Below are 27,233 nucleotides of genomic sequence, written 5' to 3'. Positions count from 1 at the left end.
ATACAATACAGTCACTCATTAAATCTTATCTACATTTTTACTATTAATTGTCCTAAACAGGCTGATAATGTGCCCAGTTGCAGCATCATTAAATTAAAAGGGGATAATTAAATAAAGAAACCAATCTGTTTATGTTTATTCATTTGCAAGCAAGTAGCTGTAGTGAAAAAGTGTCACTTAGGAGATGGGACAAATTCTGCCGCTTGTGAGGCCATGCTAAATGATGTCGATGTAACATGAAACCTCTATATTCCTCAAAGCACTTGTATTGCAGTACCAGTTGCACTTTTGATAACATCATCACGTCCACAACGCGCGATAACCAAATCTGAAACCGCTGCATATCCCAATGTAGCCTCGGCAGAAGCCTACCACGTGGCATCAGCAAGCAAACCTGTCCTGTTTTTAGCAGATACTTCAATGGAAAGTGCCCATAATTCTAAGATAGGTCCTATCGATCCAATGATCGGTCTCTGGGGCGACGTCAGTAAAGAATGAGCCAATCAGTAGTAAGGGATAAGGCTCATCATACATAGGTGCATATAACAAGTTTACTTATCAAATAAAAGGTTTATAGAGAGATAAATCTGTATGTAACAGTGACACCTTATGGACAAAATATGTGAAGTATACAAACTAATAAAGGTGAACAGACTCAATATACTAAGAAAAAATATAAATAGAATCCAGCACAAATATTTCTTCTAATCAGTAAATCAGATGAAAGATCTTAATCAAATGAAATATAAATATGTTGAGGGAAAAGTGACACCAAAATAGATAAGCTAACAAACAATCAAATTCTCTTTTGTATCTTCGTAGATTATTATCTACAACACGAAGTTGAAGGACAATTTTAAATATATATTTTTAAAAATCTATTATAAAAATGTTTTTTTCGAAAACATATTCTTAAAGATACATTCTAAAAAAATATAGTGTATCTAAAATTGTGCATTTAAGTGTAAAGTATATAAAAATGTAATATATCAGCAATGGAATACTGGTCGAACATGATTCTTATAATGACACGGTAATCAAGTGCAAAGTATGCGCCCAAAAAGTTTTAAAAAAAAGTGCTATGAGTGTAAATGAGGTTCTACTATTACCTAAAGTGTCAATGCGGACATAAAGAGCATTTATACAGGGAGTGCAGAATTATTAGGCAAATTAGTATTTTGACCACATCATCCTCTTTATGCATGTTGTCTTACTCCAAGCTGTATAGGCTCGAAAGCCTACTACCAATTAAGCATATTAGGTGATGTGCATCTCTGTAATGAGAAGGGGTGTGGTCTAATGACATCAACACCCTATATCAGGTGTGCATAATTATTAGGCAACTTCCTTTCCTTTGGCAAAATGGGTCAAAAGAAGGACTTGACAGACTCAGAAAAGTCAAAAATAGTGAGATATCTTGCAGAGGGATGCAGCACTCTTAAAATTGCAAAGCTTCTGAAGCGTGATCATCGAACAATCAAGCATTTCATTCAAAATAGTCAACAGGGTCGTAAGAAGCGTGTGGAGAAACCAAGGAGCAAAATAACTGCCCATGAACTGAGAAAAGTCAAGCGTGCAGCTGCCAAGATGCCACTTGCCACCAGTTTGGCCATATTTCAGAGCTGCAACATCACTGGAGTGCCCAAAAGCACAAGGTGTGCAATACTCAGAGACATGGCCAATGTAAGAAAGGCTGAAAGACGACCACCACTGAACAAGACACACAAGCTGAAACGTCAAGACTGGGCCAAGAAATATCTCAAGACTGATTTTTCTAAGGTTTTATGGACTGATGAAATGAGAGTGAGTCTTGATGGGCCAGATGGATAGATTGGTAAAGGGCAGAGAGCTCCAGTCCGACTCAGACGCCAGCAAGGTGGAGGTGGAGTACTGGTTTGGGCTGGTATCATCAAAGATGAGCTTGTGGGGCCTTTTCGGGTTGAGGATGGAGTCAAGCTCAACTCCCAGTCCTACTGCCAGTTTCTGGAAGACACCTTCTTCAAGCAGTGGTACAGGAAGAAGTCTGCATCCTTCAAGAAAAACATGATTTTCATGCAGGACAATGCTCCATCGCACGCGTCCAAGTACTCCACAGCGTGGCTGGCAAGAAAGGGTATAAAAGAAGAAAATCTAATGACATGGCCTCCTTGTTCACCTGATCTGAACCCCATTGAGAACCTGTGGTCCATCATCAAATGTGAGATTTACAAGGAGGGAAAACAGTACACCTCTCTGAACAGTGTCTGGGAGGCTGTGGTTGCTGCTGCACGCAATGTTGATGGTGAACAGATCAAAACACTGACAGAATCCATGGATGGCAGGCTTTTGAGTGTCCTTGCAAAGAAAGGTGGCTATATTGGTCACTGATTTGTTTTTGTTGTGTTTTTGAATGTCAGAAATGTATATTTGTGAATGTTGAGATGTTATATTGGTTTCACTGGTAAAATTAAATATTTGAAATGGGTATACATTTGTTTTTTGTTAAGTTGCCTAATAATTATGCACAGTAATAGTCACCTGCACACACAGATATCCCCCTAAAATAGCTATAACTAAAAACAAACTAAAAACTACTTCCAAAAATATTCAGCTTTGATATTAATGAGTTTTTTGGGTTCATTGAGAACATGGTTGTTGTTCAATAATAAAATTAATCCTCAAAAATACAACTTGCCTAATAATTCTGCACTCCCTGTAGAGTACAACAAACTTCATAAAATACAAGAGAAATAAGTGTAATTGGGATGATAACGAGACTCTATCAAGGTGACACCCTTCAATATACGCTGAATTCCTGCAGGTGGTTAAATGAAGAGGCCAGCAGCGAACATATAATAAAAAAAATCTAAAAAAGAGACAAAAAGACAATCCTTATTAGATAATTTGAAAATATATTTAAGATAAATACTTAAAGTAACGGCGTCACATCATATTCAGAATTTAAGCCTCCAGGACTGAGAGTATCTAACTCCCGGATCCAGAATGTACAACAATCTTTTAATTCTATCTCCTCCTCTCATTGACTCTGGAACTTGTTTAATAATCTGAAGGGCTTGGAGGGGAACATCAACCAAACCAGTTCTAATGGTAGATTTATGTTTAGGAAATCTATCCTTGAACTTCTGACATGTTTGTCCCACGTACAGGAAACCACAAGGGCACTTTAAAATATAAATTACGAATGAGGATGTGTAAGTAAAATGTCATTAATATAGTATATTTTGCCATTGTGGGATACAGCACATCCCCTGTAATCATTGAGTGGCAAGATACACAACTGTAACGTAGGTAATTTCCTTAACTTTTACTTCTTCTCTGGTTTTAAGTTCAGCCTGTACCAACGTATCCCTAAGTGATGGAGGGCGCTTGTAAGCCACCATGGGACGTCTAGAAAACTCTTCTATGTCTTTGTGGCTATTTTTTAGAATGTGCCAGCGTCTATGTACAAGCCCGTGACCTTATCCTGTCTGCTGCTCGCACCCGTACGGCCAACTCACTCTTGCAGGACTTCTCGCAAGCGGCTCCCTTCCTATGGAAAAGCCTGCCTACCGCTATCAGAATCTCCCCTATTCTTCAATCGTTTAAGGCAGGGGTCCTCAAACTTTTTAAACAGGGGGCCAGTTCACGGTCCCTCAGACACTGTTGGGGGCCGGACAAACATAAACAGACAGACAGACAGACATACACATACATACATACACATGCATACTGACACACACACACATACTGACATACATAAACAGACTGACAGACATACACATACATATTGCAATACATACACAAAGACAGACACATACTGACACACATGCATACTGACATACACACATACATAAACAGACACAGACATACACATACATATTGCAATACATACATACACACACATATATACAGATACATACACATAGACAGACATGCATACATACACATACTGACATACATACACAGCTAATTATGCTTACCTTTGTTTGCAGGTGAGTGGCTATGGCTGATGGGAGTCGGCGTGGCTCCCGCGACCTGGCTCTCTTCCCTCCTGGGAGGAAGTGACCACCGGCCATCACTTCCTCCCAGCACTACTTTGTGGCTGCAATTTTTTTTTTTTTTTTTAAAGGGGCCCGGTCGTGCTATTGCATGGCCACAGCGCTCACCGTGCCCCTGAAGATATAGGGTCCATCGGGTGGCTCTGGTTCCTTGGGCCGGGTTCAGTTTGAGGACTCTTGGTTTAAGAAGTGCCTTAAAACCCATCTCTTTAGGAAAGCTTATGGCCTCCCAGAGTAACCTCTACCTTACATACCTGTATCTTGCTCTCTCCTTAGGACAGCACTCTACTCTCTCCTCCAGCCTTGCTTCACTCTCACCTTATTTGATTGATATTTCCTGTCCTAATGTGTTTTATACCCCACCTCCTATAGACTGTAAGCTCGTTTGAGCAGGGCCCTCTTCAACCTATCGTTCCTGTAAGTTTTCTTGTAATTGTCCTATTTATAGTTAAATCCCCCTCTCATAATATTGTAAAGCGTTACGGAATCTGTTGGTGCTATATATTAATGGCAATAATGATAATAATCCTTTGAATTGAAGGAGATTTAGCAACAACAGATTCTAAGTGTGGTTCTGTGATGGGATTCCAGCATGGTCAAAATTTAGTAGGCCGAAATCTCCACATGGCATATGCTAATTAGTATCTGGTTACAAACAGTTGGATGAGTCATCAGTGTACTGAGCATGTGCGGAAGTGGAGAGCACATTCCTTTGTCTCAGATGAACCATGTGCCCATATAAGGTGATCCTATTTGCTGATTGGTCTGAGGAATATAGGAGGGGTTATACTGTATGGGAGGGGATATGCTGTTAACAAAAAACTTCTGTGCTCTGGCTCTCAGACATTTTTGGAACAGGAGTTCACCTGAGACCCGATCGGTATGAATAAAGAACCTTTTTACTTCCTGAAGACCTGCCTCCATCTCTCTGTGTTTGTCTTCTGCAATTGATTACGGTAACATTTGTGGTGCATATTGGCCGGGAACTTCATCGTTACGGAAGCCGGGATAGAGATTTGAGACGGTAACCTTTTACCAAATCTTCCACGTCTGCTGCACCCCTGGACTTCTGCGTGGACCTCCTTTCATCTCGGCGCCACTGGCCTGTTGTCCAGGAGATCATCGGCTTCTATGCAGTGAGTACCGGAGGTGTTCCGTCGATGAGTGTGAACCCAGGTCTAGGAACTTAAAGGTAAGACAGTGATAGAATGTGGTTAGGGGTCAAATCTGTGACCGGTAATCTGACTGCGAAGGCGCACTGCTTATCTGAAGTTAAATGCTCTGTAGCCAGCCCGTTTAACATAGGGACTTTAGTCAGGCTGAATTCTGTGTATAAATGTTCAGCCAGACACCGGAATCCTGGCAGACTAAGTGTAATCCTGTTGTATATTCGGTCACTAGATTGGGGATACCGGAGAGACTAAGTGTGTCCTGATGTAAATTCCGCCACTAGATCATTGAATATATAGGCTAGTTGGATCCTGTTGCACATATCGTCCACTAGACCGTGGTGCGTAGGCTAGTGAATCCTGGTGTACATTTCGTTCACTAGACCTCGAGGTGCTGGCTAGTTAGTATAGTTGGGTTGCTGTAAAAGTTGTAAATAGATTGTAATTGCTGATATGTATGTACTGCTAAAAAACTTGAGCTCTGCCGTTTAGCAGACGTGTAAAAAGTGTGTATAGTGTAAAATAGCGCACGGTACCATAACCACTGACTTGTGCCATAGCCACTGACATTATGTGAACAATACTAAAATTACTGTTTAACATTGTATGTGTAACACTTTAACTATTACTAACTGACCTTGTAACTTTAAAAACCATAATTGTCTAAACTGTATAATACTTGCTAACCGTACCATAACCACTGACTGTAAAGACGATATTGCTGAAATGTTATGTAGTCGCTTAGTTTAGGTTGATTCATAGTGTGGATAGTTGTATGGTTTCATTAATAGTTACAATGATGAGTATATAGTGTGTGGTGAGACTTTTTGATTTTACTTGTGTATGCAATGTTGTGATATTGTTGTGTGTGAGGATCCTCTGTGTGCGTGCACATGTGTGTTTGGGCCTAGTAATTGTGCCATGTGGTGCTGGTGATGTTGAAACTGTTTGTATATTTGTACAGCTTTGAATCAGACACTCTGTTGAAATCATGGGTGCTTCTGATTCACAAACTGTTGGTCCTTTGTCTTGTATGTTTTAAAAAAAAACACAAAAAAAAACTAACTTTTCTAAGGGATATGCTGCTTGCGATTATGGTGCAAAGCTGCCCCCAAAACGTTTGACTACACTGTGTAGTAGGGAATGGCCTGTCCTGGTGGCCGCATGGCCTCCATGTGGCAGTCTTGACCTAAATTTAGTGCAGCATGTACATGTGGTTGTAACTAGTAGGCCGGAATTCTACGATCAGTTTCCATATATTGATAGTTGGAAGCAGATCATTGAAAAACTGCCTAAGTGGATTAAACTGTGCCATGAGGAACAATGTTGCCTCATGGTGGCTAGTACTTTCCTGTCCATGAAGGCCGCAACTCCACCCATATTGGACACTCCCCCTGAGCCTGAACTCCCTTTGCCACCCCACACCCCCCTATTCATCCTCCAGAGCCAGAGGAGGTGCTGCTGTTGTAGCCACTCCCCCACACTTCCTCCCAAGCTAAAACTGGTATAGCTGGTATTTGCACTCCCCCTGCTCTATTGTCCCCGCCTACCCAAATACCTATGTCAGACTCCGTTCTTTTGTTTTAAACTCTCCTATTTCTGTACCAACCCCCACTGGTTCTTTGTATTTTGAACGGACCCCCTTTTGGTAGGAGTGTATTTTAGCATTGAATTTAATTAACAATTAAAATTGTGAGGAGAATTGTTAATAACAGTAACTGAGTCTATTGGATCAGATCATTCTCAGCAATGACATTGTACCATAATCACAGAAATAGCACTACAACTACTGAACCCTGTGTGCTTTCAGTAACAGTAACAGTCTAAAATACAACTGGAAGAAATTATCAATGGTATAAGACGCTAGAATATACTTTTATCCTTTTTTTAGTTACTGTATGGTCCCCTCCCAGCTTTGTCCAAGATATTCCCTTTTGCTAAAATACAAACTGAGACACTTAATTTACCTTAGAAGCACTATAGGGCCACCTTCTGGCCATCTTCGGAAGTTACATTGATTTACATTGTTTAAAATACTAATGACCGTTTACAACAGACAGAAGTAGGATTGCTTACCCTATTTTAATATTTCTTGTTATAAGGTTTTATTTTAGGTATAAATATATTAAAAGCTAAGTTTTATTATTAGACCCATAAAGACTATTTTGATACAATTACTTACCCTCTGGTGACACCTACTGGTGGGTTTTTGGTTTAACACATTTTTATTTATTTTTTTACCCACTTAATGCTGACCAGTAAAATTAATTTACCCACTTCCACCTACCTTACTACTCCCCGACTGGAACCTGTTACTAAACAACCCTATTGAAGTCCCATCCTAACCCGACAAATGACTGGTACCCTTCCCTCCCGACATTTACAAATGCCCCTGCGATTCACACCGGGCCAACCACACGTTGACGGTAATGGTCAACTACAGCAAGTCAACCTGGTATCTGTTTGTTCCCTTCACCACAACCGACTTGTTCAATTGGAAGACTCATAATTCCTCCTACACAGAGAAACCTCAAGCCAATGACTGATTTGGTCACCTCTATTATTCAGACCCATAATCCCACCTGGGCTGATTGCCAGCAGCTTTTGTTAACTCAAAATCAAGCTAATCCAACCGCTTGGGCCACTGCCCATTTTCCAAATTCTGACCCCAACTGGAATGTGAAAGGTGCTGATATGCCCCACTTGAAGGCCTATCAACAAGCCATTATTGCTGGCATGAAGGCTGGTGGGAAGAAGGCGATTAATATGTCGAGGATGGCTGAGGTGTTGCAGAAAGCTGATGAATCTATGAGAGACTGCTTGAGTCATACAGACTGTACACTCCTTTCAATCCTGAAGCCCCTGAAAATTCCTGAATGATTAACTCAGCATTTGTTAGCCAGGCCCAGAGTGATATCAAGAGAAAGCTACAGAAGTTAGATGGATTTGCAGGGATGTCTCTATCACAGTTAATAGAAATAGCAAATAAGGTGTACATGAATAGAGAGACTGAGACAAAGCGTGAGGAGTAAGGTAAAATAAGGATCAGAAGGACAACAATCCTTGCAGCCCTCACAAGCGGGAAGCTGAGGTGCCGTTGCACGGTCGAAGAATAGGATGAGGACCTCAAGAATGTTGTGTTTATTTGGGTGTTTTAATGTTTTCTTAATTTTTCAGGAAGGTAAAGGTCAGGATATTCCAAGCTGTGTTAGTTGTATTAAGACTACGAAAACAGGTAACCAAATATCCCAAACTCTTATTTGGCACTCCCAATATGAATGTAGAGGATCTGTGTCTAGGTGTAGGTACTTAGATACTAATTATAGTGTGTGTCAACCGACATCAGGTGAGCCTAAGTGTTTTGATCCCTGATTCCAACTCTGTACAATTTGGTTGGTAATTCAGAATAGTAACTCCCGGGGGACATTAATAAATAGGACTGTACTTAGCACCATACATTCCACGAGTGTTCTATTATTCGATGCATGTAAGGCGATTTCAGGTAGCAGAAAACCTTGGAATGTATGCGGTAATCTTAAATGGGAACGGACTTATGGGTTTAACGATACGTATTTATGCCCTAGCAAAAGAACTACTGATCCTGATTGCCCAAATAGAGACTTTAACTTCTGTCCATATTGGTCATGTGTAGGTTGGGCGACCTGGGGAAAATCCGTAGATCAAGATATTATTATCCAAAGGTTGCCCACTACACCATATAGTAAAACTATGGAGTGTAACCTTGTGCATATGACCATTTCTAATCCGCAGCACTTCATTGACAAGTTTGGGAATCTCTTTGGGTTTCAGATACATGGTACAGGAGCAGATCCAGGAGCCATGATATATGTAGGTCTTGAAACCAAGACAACAGTTGCTCAGACTCATGAGGTATTCCATTCCTTTTATGAGGAGATGTGTGTTGAGGATAAAATTCCCCAGAATGTTAAGAATTTGTTTATTGATTTGGCTGAGAGTATGGCAGGTAGGCTTAATATAATTAACTGCTTTGTATGTGGAGGCACAAATATGGGAGACCAATGGCCATGGGAGGCAAAAGAAGTATAGTACCCTGGTTCTGAGACAGTTGAACAACAAATGCCTTCACAAACTGGCCATCAAGTAAATGTAAGTGGAAAATTAGAATGGTGTTTAAAGACATCTATAATAGGTCATGTATGTTTAGCTAGAGGAGGTCCAATGTATAATACACCTGTTGGAGAGTTAACATGTTTGGGACAGAAGGCCTACAATGCTAGTACTCAAAATACTACTTGGTGGTCAGCTTCAAATGTCTCAGAACCTACTAATCCTTTTGCCAATTACACCAATTTGAGAGAGGTATGGCTTGATCTATCTGTTACATATAATTGGAGAGCCCCATCGAATTTATACTGGATCTGTGGTAAGAAGGCATGCTTGAAGTTACCACAAGATTGGGAAGGGGCATGTGTGCTAGGTATGCTCAATCCATCCTTCTTCTTGTTGCCAATTGAAACAGGAGAGACCTTGGGAGTTGAGGTTTATGATGTGAATCATAAAAAGAAGCGAGCATCATTGAACATAGGTAGTTGCTACCTGGGCTGAAGATGGTACATATGGTTAATGAACCCCCATATATATGCTCAACCGCATTATAAAATTACAGGCGGTGGTTGAGATTATAACCAACGAGACGGCTAAAGCTCTCAACCATTTAGCAAAACAGAAAACCCGGATGAGATCAGCCATCTATCAAAATAGGCTAGCTTTGAATTACTTACTAGCAGTAGAAGGAGGGGTGTGTGGGAAGTTTAACCTTAGTAACTGTTGTCTGCACATAGATGATGAGGGGCAGGCAGTGGTTGATCTTGCCAGTCACATGGTTAAACTGACGCACGTACCTACTCAGATTTGGAACGGGTATAATCCAAATAGTTGGTATGAGCAGTTAGGAGGGATTAAGGTATTGGTAGGAGGGATGGTATTTATTATTTTCCTATGCCTCTTCTTGCCCTGCCTAATCCCATTGATTGTTAGGTCTATACCTAGTATTATTGATAGTACTATAGAGAGAAAGACGGCTGCTAATGTAATGGCCATCTGGAAGTATGAACCCTTAACTCAAAGAGATACTATCGATGAGCAGGTTGAGGAGTGCTGAGAAGTTAGAATGCTTAGATGGTCTGCCCTGGTTCGTGGTTACTTGAGAGGTGTCGGCAAATTATGATTAGTGATGCATCTGAACTAACTTTGTATCAGAAGCATCAAAGGGGGGAATGTGATGGGATTCCAGCATGGTCAAAATTTAGTATGCCGAAATCTCCACATGGCAAATGCTAATTAGTATCTGGTTACAAACAGTTGGATGAGTCATCAGTGTACTGAGCAAGTGCGGAAGTGGAGAGCACATTCCTTTGTCTCAGATGAACCATGTGGTCTGCCCATATAAGGTGATCCTGAATATCCTGGTTGCGGATTGGTCTGAGGAATATAGGAGGGGATATGCTGTTAACAAAAAGCTTCTGCAATCTGTGCTCTGGCTCTCAGGCATTTTTGGAACAGGAGTTCATCTGAGACCCGATCAGTGTGAATATAGAACCTTTTTACTTCCTGAAGACCTGCCTCCATCGCTCTGTGTTTGGCTTCTGATTACGGTAACAGTTCCTGTGTCACTTCCTTGCTGTTTGTCTAACATTGAGAGTTGATGGCGTCTTTTTCTAAACCTTCCAGTCCTATGAGAAGGCTGTATAATCCATTTCTTTTTGCTCAGACACTAAACCCATAACTCGTGTGTACTGGCCTTTTGGGATTAAATCAAAGACCGAGTGGGATGGAAGCTAATAAAATGTAATAGGATTTTTCTGTCAAAATGCTTCCTATAAAGATTTCTCGTAAACCCTTTCTCTCCCTTTTCAGTCAAAATATCAAGAAATGGTATTGACTTTGTATCACAGTTCATAGTGAACTTGATGCAATCAGAACAGACATTAAGGTAGCAAAAGAAATATTCTAGGGACTCTAGAGTCTAACACACTCTGCATTCACTACACTGACACACACTCTGCATTCACTACACTGACACACACTCTGCATTCATTACACTGACACACACTCTGCATTAAATACACTAACACGCACTCTGCAACCACTACACTAACACACACTCTGCATTTGCTACACTAGCACACACTTTGCAACCACTACACTAGCACACACTCTGCATTCACTACATTGACACACACGCTGCATTTACTCTACTAACACACACTCTGCATTCACTATAGTAACACACACACACTGCATTCACTACACTAACACACTCTACATTCACTATACACACACAGCATCCACTACACACTCTGCATTTACTATACACAAACACTGCGTCTAATACACAGACATTGCGTCTAATACACAGACACTACATACACTACACACACTGCATCTAATACACACAAACACTACATCCATTACACAAAGACACATTCAGCAGGCACTATACGCAGACACTGCATTCACTACACACCCTGCATCTTATACACACAAACACTACATCCACTACAAACACACATTCCATTCATTACACACACTACATCCACTACACAAACACACTTTGTATTCACTGTAATACACTCTGCATCAGGGCCGTACTGGCTCACCGGGATACCGGGAAATTTCTCGGTGGCCCGTCGGCACCTGGGGCCGGGCAGACAGCTGGGTGTGCTGGGGGAGCTGTGCTACTTAATGAGACCAGGGCCATCATATCACGCAGAGCCAGCCGCGCAGGAGGAGGAGGGAGCTGGATCGTGAGAGCAGGCCCCAAACTCCCCCAACAGCAGGTAGGAAACCAGAGAGTGGCTTAATTTTTTAATGTGTGTGTGTATCTGTGACTCTGTGTATCTGTTTCTGTGTGTGTGTATATGTGCCAGTGTGTAATTCTGAGCGTTTGTATTTTCTGTGTCTGTGCCAGTGTGCGTATGTGTGTGCCAGTGTGTGTTTCTGAGTGTGTGTATTTGTGTGTAAGTGATAGTGCATGTATCTGTGTGTCAAGTTGTGTTTATATGCGAGTGTTTGTATGTGTGTATCAGTGTGTGTATCTGTGTATCAAGGCATGTGCATTTTTGTAAATAGTGTGTGAAAATAGTTGTTATATGTTGTGTGGGCCCGCGTGGTGGGGCGTGCAGGGGCATGCGCATGGGGTGGAATGAGTTTTTGCATGTTGGGATGTCTGAAAAGATCACCTGGCAAGCTTGTCCCACATAAAACTTAGAGACAGCATAGTCATTAATATTTTACCCTAATTTACATATTATATACACATATACACAGTAAATTAATTTCACACATTATTCCTAAATTATCTGATAACTTTTTCCTCATGCTACAAGGATCTGCTCTCACTTTCTATTGCCTTTTTGCCCTAAACAAAGATGGCCGCCCAGTAGTTTGTTCTCCAGTGACGTCATATTAAAGCGCCCATTACATTCCGGCTCCCAGTATCTGTGTTTGGAGGTTTGATCAGCTGCTGTGTGTTTATCCTGAGAAGCCCCATTACTGTGAGATCGTGCAGAGGTAGTGGATACAGTGCTGGGAAACACAGGGAGGAGCTGCCAGTCAGGTGACTATTGTTATATGATGAGCTTCCTATACAGTTACACAAAGGAAATGTTCAAATATAATGTTCTATGTATCTAATGTGAGATCAATGGGAACTACCTGTAATGTATGTGGGAAATATATATATATATATATATATATATATATATATAATGTATGGGGTAAATATACACCCCCCTGTATATACTGTGTATATAATGTATGGGGTAAATATACACCCCCTGTATATACTGTGTATATAATGTATGGGGTAAATATACACCCCCTGTATATACTGTGTATATAATGTATGGGGTAAATATACACCCCCTGTATATAATGTTCTATGTATCTAATGTGAGATCAATGGGAACTACCTGTAATGTATGTGGGAAATATATATATATAATGTATGGGGTAAATATACACCCCCTGTATATACTGTGTATATAATGTATGGGGTAAATAGACACCCCCTGTATATACTGTGTATGTAATGTATGGGGTAAATATACACCCCCTGTATATACTGTGTATATAATGTATGGGGTAAATATACACCCCCTGTATATACTGTGTATATAATGTATGGGGTAAATATACACCCCCTGTATATACTGTGTATATAATGTATGGGGTAAATATACACCCCCTGTATATACTGTGTATATAATGTATGGGGTAAATATCCACCCCCTGTATATACTGTGTATATAATGTATGGGGTAAATATACAAACCCCTGTATATACTGTGTATATAATGTATGGGGTAAATATACACCCCCTGTATATACTGTGTATATAATGTATGGGGTAAATATACACCCCCTGTATATACTGTGTATATAATGTATGGGGTAAATATACACCCCCTGTATATACTGTGTATATAATGTATGGGGTAAATATACACCCCCTGTATATACTGTGTATATAATGTATGGGGGTAAATATACACCCCCTGTATATACTGTGTATATAATGTATGGGGGTAAATATACACCCCCTGTATATACTGTGTATATAATGTATGGGGGTAAATATACACCCCTTGTATATACTGTGTATATAATGTATGGGGGTAAATATACACCCCTTGTATATACTGTGTATATAATGTATGGGGGTAAATACACACCCCCCTGTATATACTGTGTATATAATGTATGGGGGTAAATATACACCCCCTGTATATACTGTGTATATAATGTATGGGGGTAAATATACACCCCCTGTATATACTGTGTATATAATGTATGGGGTAAATATACACCCCCTGTATATACTGTGTATATAATGTATGGGGTAAATATACACCCCCTGTATATACTGTGTATATAATGTATGGGGTAAATATACACCCCCTGTATATACTGTGTATATAATGTATGGGGTAAATATACACCCCCTGTATATACTGTGTATATAGTGTATGGGGGTAAATATACACCCCCTGTATATACTGTGTATATAATGTATGGGGTAAATATACACCCCCTGTATATACTGTGTATATAATGTATGGGGTAAATATACACCCCCTGTATATACTGTGTATATAATGTATGGGGGGTAAATATACACCCCCTGTATATACTGTGTATATAATGTATGGGGGTAAATATACACCCCCTGTATATACTGTGTATATAATGTATGGGGTAAATATACACCCACTGTGTATATAATGTATGGGGGGTAAATATACACCCCCTGTATATACTGTGTATGTAATGTATGGGGTAGTGGATACAGTGCTGGGAAACACAGGGAGGAGCTGCCAGTCAGGTGACTATTGTTATATGATGAGCTTCCTATACAGTTACACAAAGGAAATGTTCAAATATAATGTTCTATGTATCTAATGTGAGATCAATGGGAACTACCTGTAATGTATGTGGGAAATATATATATAATGTATGGGGTAAATATACACCCCCTGTATATACTGTGTATATAATGTATGGGGGGTAAATATACACCCCCTGTATATACTGTGTATATAATGTATGGGGGTAAATATACACCCCCTGTATATACTGTGTATATAATGTATGGGGTAAATATACACCCACTGTGTATATAATGTATGGGGGGTAAATATACACCCCCTGTATATACTGTGTATGTAATGTATGGGGTAGTGGATACAGTGCTGGGAAACACAGGGAGGAGCTGCCAGTCAGGTGACTATTGTTATATGATGAGCTTCCTATACAGTTACACAAAGGAAATGTTCAAATATAATGTTCTATGTATCTAATGTGAGATCAATGGGAACTACCTGTAATGTATGTGGGAAATATATATATAATGTATGGGGTAAATATACACCCCCTGTATATACTGTGTATATAATGTATGGGGGTAAATATACACCCCCTGTATATACTGTGTATATAATGTATGGGGTAAATATACACCCCCTGTATATACTGTGTATATAATGTATGGGGTAAATATACACCCCCTGTATATACTGTGTATATAATGTATGGGGTAAATATACACCCCCTGTATATACTGTGTATATAATGTATGGGGGAAATATACACCCCCTGTATATACTGTGTATATAATGTATGGGGGAAATATACTCCCCCTGTATATACTGTGTATATAATGTATGGGGGAAATATACACCCCCTGTATATACTGTGTATATAATGTATGGGGGAAATATACACCCCCTGTATATGCTGTGTATATAATGTATGGGGGAAATATACACCCCCTGTATATGCTGTGTATATAATGTATGGGGGAAATATACACCCCCTGTATATGCTGTGTATATAATGTATGGGGGAAATATACACCCCCTGTATATGCTGTGTATATAATGTATGGGGGAAATATACACCCCCTGTATATGCTGTGTATATAATGTATGGGGGAAATATACACCCCCTGTATATGCTGTGTATATAAGGTATGGGGGAAATATACACCCCCTGTATATACTGTGTATATAATGTATGGGGTAAATATACACCCCCTGTATATACTGTGTGTATAATGTATGGGGTAAATATACACCCCCTGTATATACTGTGTGTATATAATGTATGGGGTAAATATACACCCCCTGTATATACTGTGTATATAATGTATGGGGGATAAATATACACCCCCTGTATATACTGTGTATATAATGTATGGGGGATAAATATACACCCCCTGTATATACTGTGTATATAATGTATGGGGGATAAATATACACCCCCTGTATATACTGTGTATATAATGTATGGGGTAAATATACAACCCCTGTATATACTGTGTATATAATGTATGGGGTAAATATACACCCCCTGTATATACTGTGTATATAATGTATGGGGTAAATATACACCCCCTGTATATACTGTGTATATAATGTATGGGGTAAATATACACCCCCTGTATATACTGTGTATATAATGTATGGGGTAAATATACACCCCCTGTATATACTGTGTATATAATGTATGGGGTCAATATACACCCCCTGTATATACTGTGTATATAATGTATGGGGTCAATATACACCCCCTGTATATACTGTGTATATACTGTATGGGGGTAAATATACACCCCCTGTATATACTGTGTATATAATGTATGGGGGATAAATATACACCCCCTGTATATACTGTGTATATAATGTATGGGGGATAAATATACACCCCCTGTATATACTGTGTATATAATGTATGGGGGATAAATATACACCCCCTGTATATACTGTGTATATAATGTATGGGGGATAAATATACACCCCCTGTATATACTGTGTATATAATGTATGGGGGATAAATATACACCCCCTGTATATACTGTGTATATAATGTATGGGGGATAAATATACACCCCCTGTATATACTGTGTATATAATGTATGGGGTAAATATACACCCCCTGTATATACTGTGTATATAATGTATGGGGTAAATATACACCCCCTGTATATACTGTGTATATAATTTATGGGGTAAATATACACCCCCTGTATATACTGTGTATATAATGTATGGGGTAAATATACACCCCCTGTATATACTGTGTATATAATGTATGGGGTCAATATACACCCCCTGTATATACTGTGTATATAATGTATGGGGTAAATTTACACCCCCCTGTATATACTGTGTATATAATGGATGGGGTAAATATACACCCCCTGTATATACTGTTTTTATACCGTTCTTTTTCATTTTCAACTATTTTCATATTCAACTATTTTTTTCAGTATCTATTTTAGGTGAACATTGGTATAAACTATATCTGTAATTACAGAGTCACCGAATATTCTAATTCCTGTCCACAACCCCAGAGTCTGTTCTCAGGCTGCCTGATTGGCTTAATGATGACAAACACAAACTGGAATCAGATGACGGAGAGGATCCTGGATCTGACCCTGGAGGTCAACTACCTGCTGACTGGAGAGGTGAGGGATTCTGGGAATCACAGCAACTACACACATTTATCCTGTGCTTTAACATGGACGTGGAAAGAATTATTATGGGAGAGATTTAGGAAGTATATGCGGAGTAAATATTTAATAAACAGACATTTGAAAAGTTACTCCAAGCACCATAGTGATTTGAAGTGGTTATGGTGCCTTTAATTGATATGCGCTGTGTGTCCCTCTGAAATGCTGTGCATAGGGAGTCTAACCCCCTCTGCTGCTGGAAGTATAACTCATCCTCTGGCAGCATCGTTTGGGTGTGACCAGCTTCCAGGCTAGCTATTGTCAATTCTGTGCAAATTTGATTGAGCACAATAGCATTAATTACCTGAAAGTGGTCAGCTGAGGATCTCTACCAATGAATGGCGAAGTCCGCGGCATTCACAACTTTCCAGAAGTCAGAAACGCGTTACCAGGACGCCTTGGCGGTGGCGGCTCTAGGCGTGGCAAAACTCAAACATAAGGCCCACACTATCACCACTAGGGAAAAACAAAATAGGGGTTGCCGTGGAGATATATTGAAAGATGGGCTTTCAGCACTGGATACAGAGAGTCTCTGTATTCATCGTTCAGAGGATTGCAGTGTTGCGGCTCCCTGTGCCGCTGTGTTTTGAGCTCTGTGACTGCAGTTATGGTATCATTTGTAATAAACAAATTTAATTTCTAATTATGCTAATCGTTTATACATGACTACGGGGTATGGTTGTATAGCCTGGCAGTCGGGTAAACATAAGTGCCGATGCGAAATGGTTATTTCAAATAAAATGAAAGTTTTGGATGGGCTATTTAAACAATGATTTACCAAATAATAAACTTTCATATAAAAAAACAAAACACATTTTTTTAGTTCTTTTCCCCACTTATATAATTTTATATTATATAATCCTTTACATATCATACATTGCATAAGCCTACCACAACGTCAATGTACCCCATCTATGGCAGGTCCTACTCTGTCTGCTAAATGAGTTACTCACTTGGGGAAATCCTTCCAGCTCAATATATGATCATATAATGTAACTAAACCCCCATTATTTTTTTGCCTAGATTAGGTGTTTTTAATAAAACTAGCAAAATAGCTGTTTAGCAGATAAGGGAGTGCGCTGGATTTTCATTTCTAATGAAGCTATACTTTATGACTGTGTGTGTATGATGATTGTCTTCAGGGGGCGACTGTGGCATGGTGAGCCTGACAGGGTGAGGGGGTGAATTCGACTGGTTTGTGGGATGAGCATGACAGATGAGGAAGGATGAGTGTGACATGACTGGAGGAGGGAGTGTTGCAGGGTGAGGGGGTGATTGTGTCTGTATTAGAGTGACAGGATAATTGTGGCAGGGTTGGAGGTGAGTGTGGCAGGGTTGGAGGAGGGCATATGACAGGATGAGTGTGACAGGATTAGGGGGGGTTTATTTCATAGGGTGAGTGTGGCATGGAGGCGGGATGAGTGTGAAGATTGGAGGGCTTGATGTGACAGGGTGAAAGGTGGATGAGTAACAGGGCTTGGAGTTGAGTGTGACAGTGCGTGAAAAGGTGAGTGTGTGACAGGGTGAGTGTAGCAGAGCAAGGGAAGATGAGTACAGAATAGTTGAAGGGATGAGTGTGACCAGATCAGGAGGAATTAATGTGAGTGTGACAAGGTTAAGGGGGTGACAATGTGTGGAAGGGTGGCAGTGTGTGTGTGAAGGGGGTTGTACTGTCATTTGGGCAGACTCTCCGGTCTCCAGCTCTGCGGGATGCAGAGCCACAAGCTGTGAAGTAAGTGTCTTGCGATCTCCAGAAGTGTCTGATTGGCTGAGATCGAGAAACACTTACTTTGCAGTCTGCAGCTCTGCATCCCACAAAGCTGCTGACTGCAGGAGGCGCTGGACTCTCTCTCACACTTGGCGGCATAAAAGGCTCCTCCTGGTGTCAGGCTCTCAGTCTTAGACCAAGGACCCACCATGTTTGTCTGTCCTATGGAGATTTAGGCGGCCATGAGGACCCAGACAGTGCGAGGCCTAATAAGAGAGCCACTTCTGAGCCTTGGAGCCCGGTGGGGGACCCAAGTAGATTGGAAAACTTATTACCCTGTTTGCCCCATTACTGGAGAACCGGACCAGGGTGCTCTTGGCATTGTAACCACGGCAGCAGACTGTTGTTGTAATGATGCTTGGAGTAATCCTTTAAATCTATTGTAAGACAGACGCTATGTGCCCATACACAATACAATATACATGACTATTATCTCAAATGGCATGTTTGAAGTCTTAAGCAGTGCTAGATTGACCTACTGAGATTTTCAGAAATCATTTTTTCTGTTTGTGTTTTTTAAGCCCTTCGTCTATAGGAGGCTTGATTGGGCCACCAAATCCCACATAGAGTCCCACCAAGCAAACGTCAGCTGATCGACTCAGCAATACAGAAACACAAAGGGCAGCAGAGTAGATTACGTGATAGCGGCCGTGTGTGGTGTATTGTTATGTTATCAGTGGTTACATTGACAGTGGCAGCTGTTTAATTGAGATACAGTTTGGTCGTGGTATAAATGTGGGGATTGTGATGATTATAAGACATTATTATTATAAACAGGTAGCCCTCGCATACCATTTCTCAGCCCTGTGCACTATACAGGACTTTATGATGGAGAAGGCCGGCATCACACACACAGACAGGGGTAGCAGTGACAGAGGTGGGTGGTAGAAGCACATACTAGCAGGATTAAGGTGATGCCCCTTCCAGGAAAAATATAGTGAAACAACATTATAAATAACTCCAAGGGAACAAAGTAACGTTCTGTGTAACGAGATATCCTTTAATACATGTTTCTTTATGTGCAGGATTACATTGTTGTGAAGAGATCTGACGATCCTACAATACAGAGAAGCAGTCCCTGTGTGTTAAGAGGATCCTGCAAGACCCAGAGCTCCAGCACGGTGTGTCCACCTCACTCACTGATACATGAGGGAAACAATGAGCAGAACATCCTGGAACTGACCAATCAGATCATCCACCTGCTGACTGGAGAGGTGAGGCTGCTGGGAATGGGACATCATAGAGTAAAACCAAGGGATGTGTCTGGATGGTGACTGGATAAAGATGTTGGGATCTCACTGTCTGTTATTTCTTGTAGGTTTGGAAGCATTTAAAAGGGCAAAAGGAAACTTACAAGGAAGTGACGGAGAGTCACCACCCCTTCATCTCCTTGGGTGAGACAATGTTTAATCAGCAATGTGTTTGGTTATAGAGCAGATATCATTCACTTATGTCATCAAACACCTGGTGGTTTATTAACTTCCTAAGATATTCTCCCTGGATAGTTGCTGCACAGTTTGGTAAAGTGTATGGTTACTGGACTAGCGGCCATACTGGTTCATCTAGCTTCTACAAGTTCTTATTTGGCTCTGTGAGGGAATCTTGTATAGAACTTCATAGGAAATCAGACCACATCACTGTAGGTTCATATAAAGTTTGTTTATTGAAGGTTTACGCTGTGATCAAATCAGCATAGAAACACATTTCTGAGTTGGGGCAGTCCCAACCTCATATTACATACTGCTTACAGAATGATTACAAAACCATAATAAATAAAGTTGATAGAAAAAATAAAATAGCAATAGCGGAGTGCATCTTCCTTTCTAGGCGTTTAGCCAACCAAGGATATTGAGGCCACCAGGTAACGGTCTTAGTTAGTCTTATTCCCAGGCACTTCAAGAACAAATACAATAACGAGTTATTCACTCCAAGAAAATACAAACTATATGAAAAAACAAAACAAATGAGAGAGACAAAGTACTGTGTGTTTGCAAACACCCCAAGGACCCTAAAAAAATAAATAAATAAAAAAGACCGTCGGCTTTGAACAAAATGTTGAACAGTCACTAAACGTTCTCCTAATAGTGATGGAACATCCATTTACTCACAGCTCCATGTTCAGTAGAAACCCACCTCAATCAATGAATCATTGCTATTGCAAGACGTTAGTAGTAAGATCGTATTAATGGATTGCTGGATGTTCAGAAATAAAGATGTTTTTAAACTGAACCGTTCCAATCTGAGATTAAGACTTTCTCTTAGATAAGAGCACTCCCTCTGATCTGATTGAATCTATCGCTTCTCTATTGCAACATCAAAAGGGAAGAATTGAGTCTTCACAAGGAAGTGTCTCTAATCACTGAGGCATTCTTTTTGGCAAATGTAAACATTGCTGTTTCTCATCAATGGCAGCATTCACACATGTCAGACTTAACAGGATCTGTGCACCAAAACCACAACATTAAGATGTAGTGGTTTATGTAGTAAGATTGTCCCTTTTTGTATCTGTAACCGAAACCTCCTCACCTTTTAATGACTGCCAAACGGATCTGCACTCTCATGTCATTGAATTCCAGCTAAACTGAGACTATATGGTTTGTGGAGGAGTTGGAGGAAGCCTCCTTCCTAGAGACTACAGTTCCTTTGTTATGATTCAAACTGCGGATACTATGGCTGTGACACAAACAGACCAAGTGAGCCATACGGGTTATTGCTGTTGTACAATTTAATTATGTTCTAAAATCTGTTTGTGGTTGAGCTGTTTGGAGTTGTTTGTCTGTAATTATTTTAGTAAAACCTGACCCTTTGCGTTCGTGCTGCACAGACACTGCGGCCCCAATTTAACCCCTTGTGGACAAATTCAGCTTGCTTGCTTTGTGTTTAATGGGACAAGCAATTTTTACTTACCACAACTGTCCCTTTTGTCCTCTAGCATGCAGGAGACTATAACATTTAAGTCTATGGAAGACCCCACCCGGAATTCCACCTTGTGACGGCAGCTGGGAGTTGGACAAAAGGTGACGTCAGAGCTCTGATTTTGTTAACTTCAGGCTTGTCCGTTAGACAAAGTAGTCTGTCTGTTTTCAGGCAAATCATACTCCACAGTCTCTACTTTGTCTTATGGTATCTTTGCATTGAGTTGATATTTCAGTGTAATTCGCACACAGTCTTGGTCAGTATTTTATACATGTAGGGTAATAACTGCTTGATCCAAGGATCAATCTGATTGCCATTCTGGGGTCAAGAAGGATTTTTTTTCCTAGCTTGTTGCAAATTTGGAAGTGCTTCAAACTGGGTTTTTTTGCCTTCTTTTGGATCAACAGCAAAAAACCAATGTGAGGAAGGCTGAACTTGATGGACGCAAGTCTCTTTTCAGCTATGTAACTATACAGAATATATCTTTCTGAAATACTAAAAAGTGACAGGTCCACGTTCATAGCCATCACTGAAAACAAAATCGTTGCACAAAAGTATAATTATTCATAGAGTAGATGTCACAGGTCAAGGTATTGTGACACTTTTTACATAGCTGTTAAACTATCAACCTCTGCTTAAAAAATAAAAAAAAAATAAAAAAATTCAGATTTTTACGTACACACATATAACAAAGATTCTTTATGTGTATTTTGTAAACCAGATGTGAGCTTCTCCTGTAAAAAACCCCAAATTGTGTTCAGCTACATCCTCTGAGTACAATACCTCATATGTAAATTAGTGAGGCGAACATAGAGTCCGTTTGGGTTACGTTAGAATTTGGTAATCACACACATCACACACATCTAGTAATTCGTGTAGGTGTGATTTATAGGCCCCCAGGACAAATAGAAGAGTGAGATAATCTACTAGTTGAGGAAATAGCTAAAATGAAAATGAAGGGGGAAGTTATCATCATGGGTGACTTTAATCTTCCTGATGTGAATTGGAAAAGAAAAATAGCTGCTTGTGCCAGGAGCACACACATTCTAAACTCCCTACTGGGATTGTCTCTAAAACAAGTAGGAGCCAACTCGTAAAGAGGCCATATTAGATTTAGTGTTAACAAATGGAGATTTGGTATCAGATATTACTGTAGGTGAAAGTTTAGGATCCAGCGATAACCAGTCAGTGTGGTTTAATATAAGAACAGTGACTGAGTCACACCACACAAAAACAAAAGTTTTAGACTTTAAAAAAACAGACTTTTCTAAAATTAGAATATGTGTAAAGGAGTCATTATCAGAATGGAGCAATTTAAATGGAGTCCAAGAGAAATGGGATAATTAAAATGTTGCCCTGCTGAAGGCAACAGAAAATTGCATTAGGCATGTCCGTAAAAGCAAATAAATTCAAGAAACCACTGTGGTACTCCGCAGATGTGGCCAAAATTTAGTAATTGTAAAAAAAAAAAAGTGAGGAAGACAGAATGATCTATAAGATTAGGCAGAAAAAGGCTAAGCAAGTTATAAGAGCTTCCAAATCACACAGAGAAGAGAAAATAGCACTGTCAGTAAAAAAGGGGGATAAAACATTTTTTAGATACATAAATGAGAAAAGGAAAGTAAAACAAGGATTAGTTAGATTAAAAACAAAAGAAGGAAGGTATGTAGATGAGGATAAAGGTCTAGCTGACTGCCTCAATGAAAATTTGTGTTCAGTATTTACAGATGAAAATGAAGGAAATGGACCTCAGTTAGGAAAAAGGATAAATGAGTAATTTTATTATATGTGAGTTTACAGAGGAAGAGGTTTTATTTCAACTGTCAAAAGTAAAGACAAATAAGTCAATGGGACCTGATGAAATACACCCAAAGTTATTAAAAGAGCTTAGGGGTGTACTAGCAAAACCATTAACAGATTTATTTAACCAATCATTGTTAACAGGAGTGGTCCCAGAAGATTGGAAGTTGGCGAATGTTGTGCCCATTCACAAGAAAGGTAATAGGGAGGAGTCGGGCAACTATAGGCCAGTAAGCCTTACTTCAGTAGTGGGGAAAGTGATGGAAACCATGTTAAAGGATAGGATTGTTGAACATCTAAAAACACATGGATTTCAAGATCAGAGACAACATGGGTTTACTTCAGGGAGATCCTGCCAAACTATTCTTATTTTTTTTGATTGGGTAACTAAAATAATAGACCAGGGTGGTGCAGTAGACATTGCTTACCTAGATTTCAGTAAGGCTTTTGACACTGTTGCACATAGAATGCTTATCAATAAATTGCAATCTTTAAGTTTGGATTCCAATATTGTTGAATGGGTAAGGCAGAGGCTGAGTGACAGGCAACAGAGGGTTGTAGTCAATGGAGTATATTCGAAGCTTGGGATTATCACCAGTGGGGTACCTCAGGGATCTGTACTTGGACCCATTCTCTTTAATATTTGTATTAGTGATATTGCAGAAGGTCTTGATGGTAAAGTATGTCTTTTTGCTGATGATACTAAGATATGTAACAGGGTTGATGTTCCAGGAGGGATAAGCCAAATGGCAAATGATTTAGGTACACTAGAAAAATGGTCAGAGTTGTGGCAACTGACATTTAATGTGGATAAGTGCAAGATAATGCATCTTGGACGTAAAAACCCAAGGGCAGAGTACAGAATATTTGATAGTCCTAACCTCAACATCTGAGGAAAGGGATTTAGGGGTGATTATTTCTGATGACTTAAAGGTAGGCAGACCATGTAATAGAGCAGCAGGAAATGCTAGCAGAATGCTTGGTTGTATAGGGAGAGGTATTAGCAGTAGAAAGAGGGAAGTGCTCATGCCATTGTACAGAACACTGGTGAGACCTCACTTGGAGTATTGTACGCAGTACTGGAGACCGTATCTTCAGAAGGGTATTGATACTTTTAGAGAGAGTTCAGAGAAGGGCTACTAAACTGGTTCATGGATTGCAGGATAAAACTTACCAGGAAAGGTTAAAGGATCTTAACATGTATAGCTTGGAGGAAAGACGAGACAGGGGGGATATGATAGAAACATTTAAATACATAAAGGGAATCAACACAGTAAAGGAGGAGACTATATTTAAAAGAAGAAAAACTACCACAACAAGAGGACATAGTCTTAATAAGAGGGGCAAAGGTTTAAAAATATCAGGAAGTATTACTTTACTGAGAGGGTAGTGGATGCATGGAATAGCCTTCCAGCTGAAGTGGTAGAGGTTAACACAGTAAAGGAGTTTAAGCATGCGTGGGATAGGCATAAGGCTATCCTAACTATAAGATAAGGCCAGGGACTAATGAAGGTATTTAGAAAATTGGGCAGACTAGATGGGCCGAATGGTTCTTATCTGCCGTCACATTCTATGTTTCTATGTATACTTCTGCAACTCATGTGACACTACAGTCCCTTATAAAATACTTGACCATTTCAGTTTTTGCAGTTAGAATTTCGATAGATGGGCTCCTGTCTTAATTTGGGGCATTGTATATTCAAATCTTGTATTGTATATATTGTGCCTTATCATGCCATATTGTATCACCACTTTACATCGAATGTTGTGCTAATTTTATTTTCTTGCATTTTTTACACTGTGTCTTGTAAATCTGATTAATTTTCTCCCCACCCAAATTATTCTCCGCTACTTCTTCTGCGTAAAGCAATACCCCGGTGAATGAATGTGACACTATTTTGTGAAGTTACAGTAAATGATAAGAGATTAAGCTTTTTAAGTACGAATTTCCATAAATGGATTTGATGAAGTTACGTCTTCGGAGTACAGGAGATATGTACCTTTTCTAGGTATGTATGGATCTTGAAGATGCAAGTGTGAGACAGATATTTTCATAGGCGTCATTGGCAGTGCTAGAGGGATCAGCACTTTCTGCTGTGGACCCTACAGAATCAGACCAATAAATGCAGTCACCTGCGTTCCACCCCGAGGCACTGTCTGTCACCTCTAAGTCCGCTGTCAGAATTCTCGAAGCCTCCTCGGCACTGAACTTCCTAAGCATTTTCAGCTTTTTACACAATATTTTTTTAGTTTTCTTTTAACCCTTAACTATGTTAACATTTAAACCTCCAAATTTCCTACTACCACCGAACCCAACTAAATAACTCGCCATAATAAATACATTTAATTTTTACAGATTAAAAAAGTCAAATTGAACCTATCAAGGTAAATTAGCATTTTAAAAAACTGAGTACAGTAAACTTGTGTAATTTACTCACATTTTCTGGAAAGGCAGCATTTACATTAACTCCTTAAGGAAGGCGGGCTTTCTATGTCGTCCTTTTTGGGGTGGCTCTAAACGCCGGAGGGTGGCATAGAACGTCCCCGCCGTACAGGGCACTTACTGGGTCCCTGCCGATCCCACGCCCCCTCTGGCAGCTTCCCTCTGCCCGAAGCACCCTCCCGGGCCATGTGATCGCAGGGCCAAAATTAGCGTTCAAATTAGTTTTTTTGCATTTTTCACACACAATCAAATAGGAATGCTAACTTTAACCAGTGTTTGTGACTAAGTGGCTGCTAAATAAGACTGTACATACCCCATTTGTAATACCTTGGGTTCAGTGGTGTATTCTGCCCTAGGCATGACAAAACTCATCCCGCCCCCCCCCCCAATTTAAAATTTCTCTTCCTGACAGACACACGCCCTGACTGATGCATGCACTGACATACACTCACTGACAGATACAATCTTTGTCACACACACTGTTTAACCAACACACACTTTCACTGAAACATTCACAGACATGCACACTCCTTCATTCACTCACTCAGTTACACGCATTCACTGACACACGCATACACACTCACTGACCAGACACACATATGCACACTCCCTGACAGACATACACACTGACAGAAATGCATACACACTCACGGACAGACGCACACTCATTCAGTGTCAGACACACACACACACACACACTGAGACACACATATACTAACTGGCAGATACACACTGACAAACACATATACACTGACAGACATCTATATACTCCGTGTCAGACACATTCACTGACAGACTTATATACTCTCACTGACAAAAACATATACAGATCTCAGTGACAGAGACACACACTAACAGAAACACACTAACAGACACACACTCACATTTTTTTATTTTTTTTTTTAAAGTTCAATCCACCCAGCCTCCCTACCTTTGGGAGTGCTGGAGTGGATTCTTCCCTGGGGTCCAGTGGGGCTGGCTGCAGATCGGCAGATAGATGGGCGGGCAGTCGGACTGGAAGGCACAATGGAGGTTGGCGGTGAGA

The 27,233-nt window shown here is 40.1% G+C and overlaps 1 protein-coding gene across 1 annotated transcript in view; it reads left to right on the top strand.

The window, feature by feature from the left end:
- Nucleotides 1-27,233, top strand: part of LOC134575270 (oocyte zinc finger protein XlCOF7.1-like) — a 93,669-nt gene that overhangs the window by 64,235 nt on the left and 2,201 nt on the right. The gene's annotated exons all lie outside the window — the stretch shown is intronic.

This window comes from Pelobates fuscus, chromosome 10 (genome assembly GCF_036172605.1).
Source record: "Pelobates fuscus isolate aPelFus1 chromosome 10, aPelFus1.pri, whole genome shotgun sequence".
Classification (NCBI taxonomy): domain Eukaryota; kingdom Metazoa; phylum Chordata; class Amphibia; order Anura; family Pelobatidae; genus Pelobates; species Pelobates fuscus.
The sequence above is the reverse complement of the archived record's forward strand: the minus strand, read 5'-3'. Positions and strand labels throughout refer to the sequence as shown.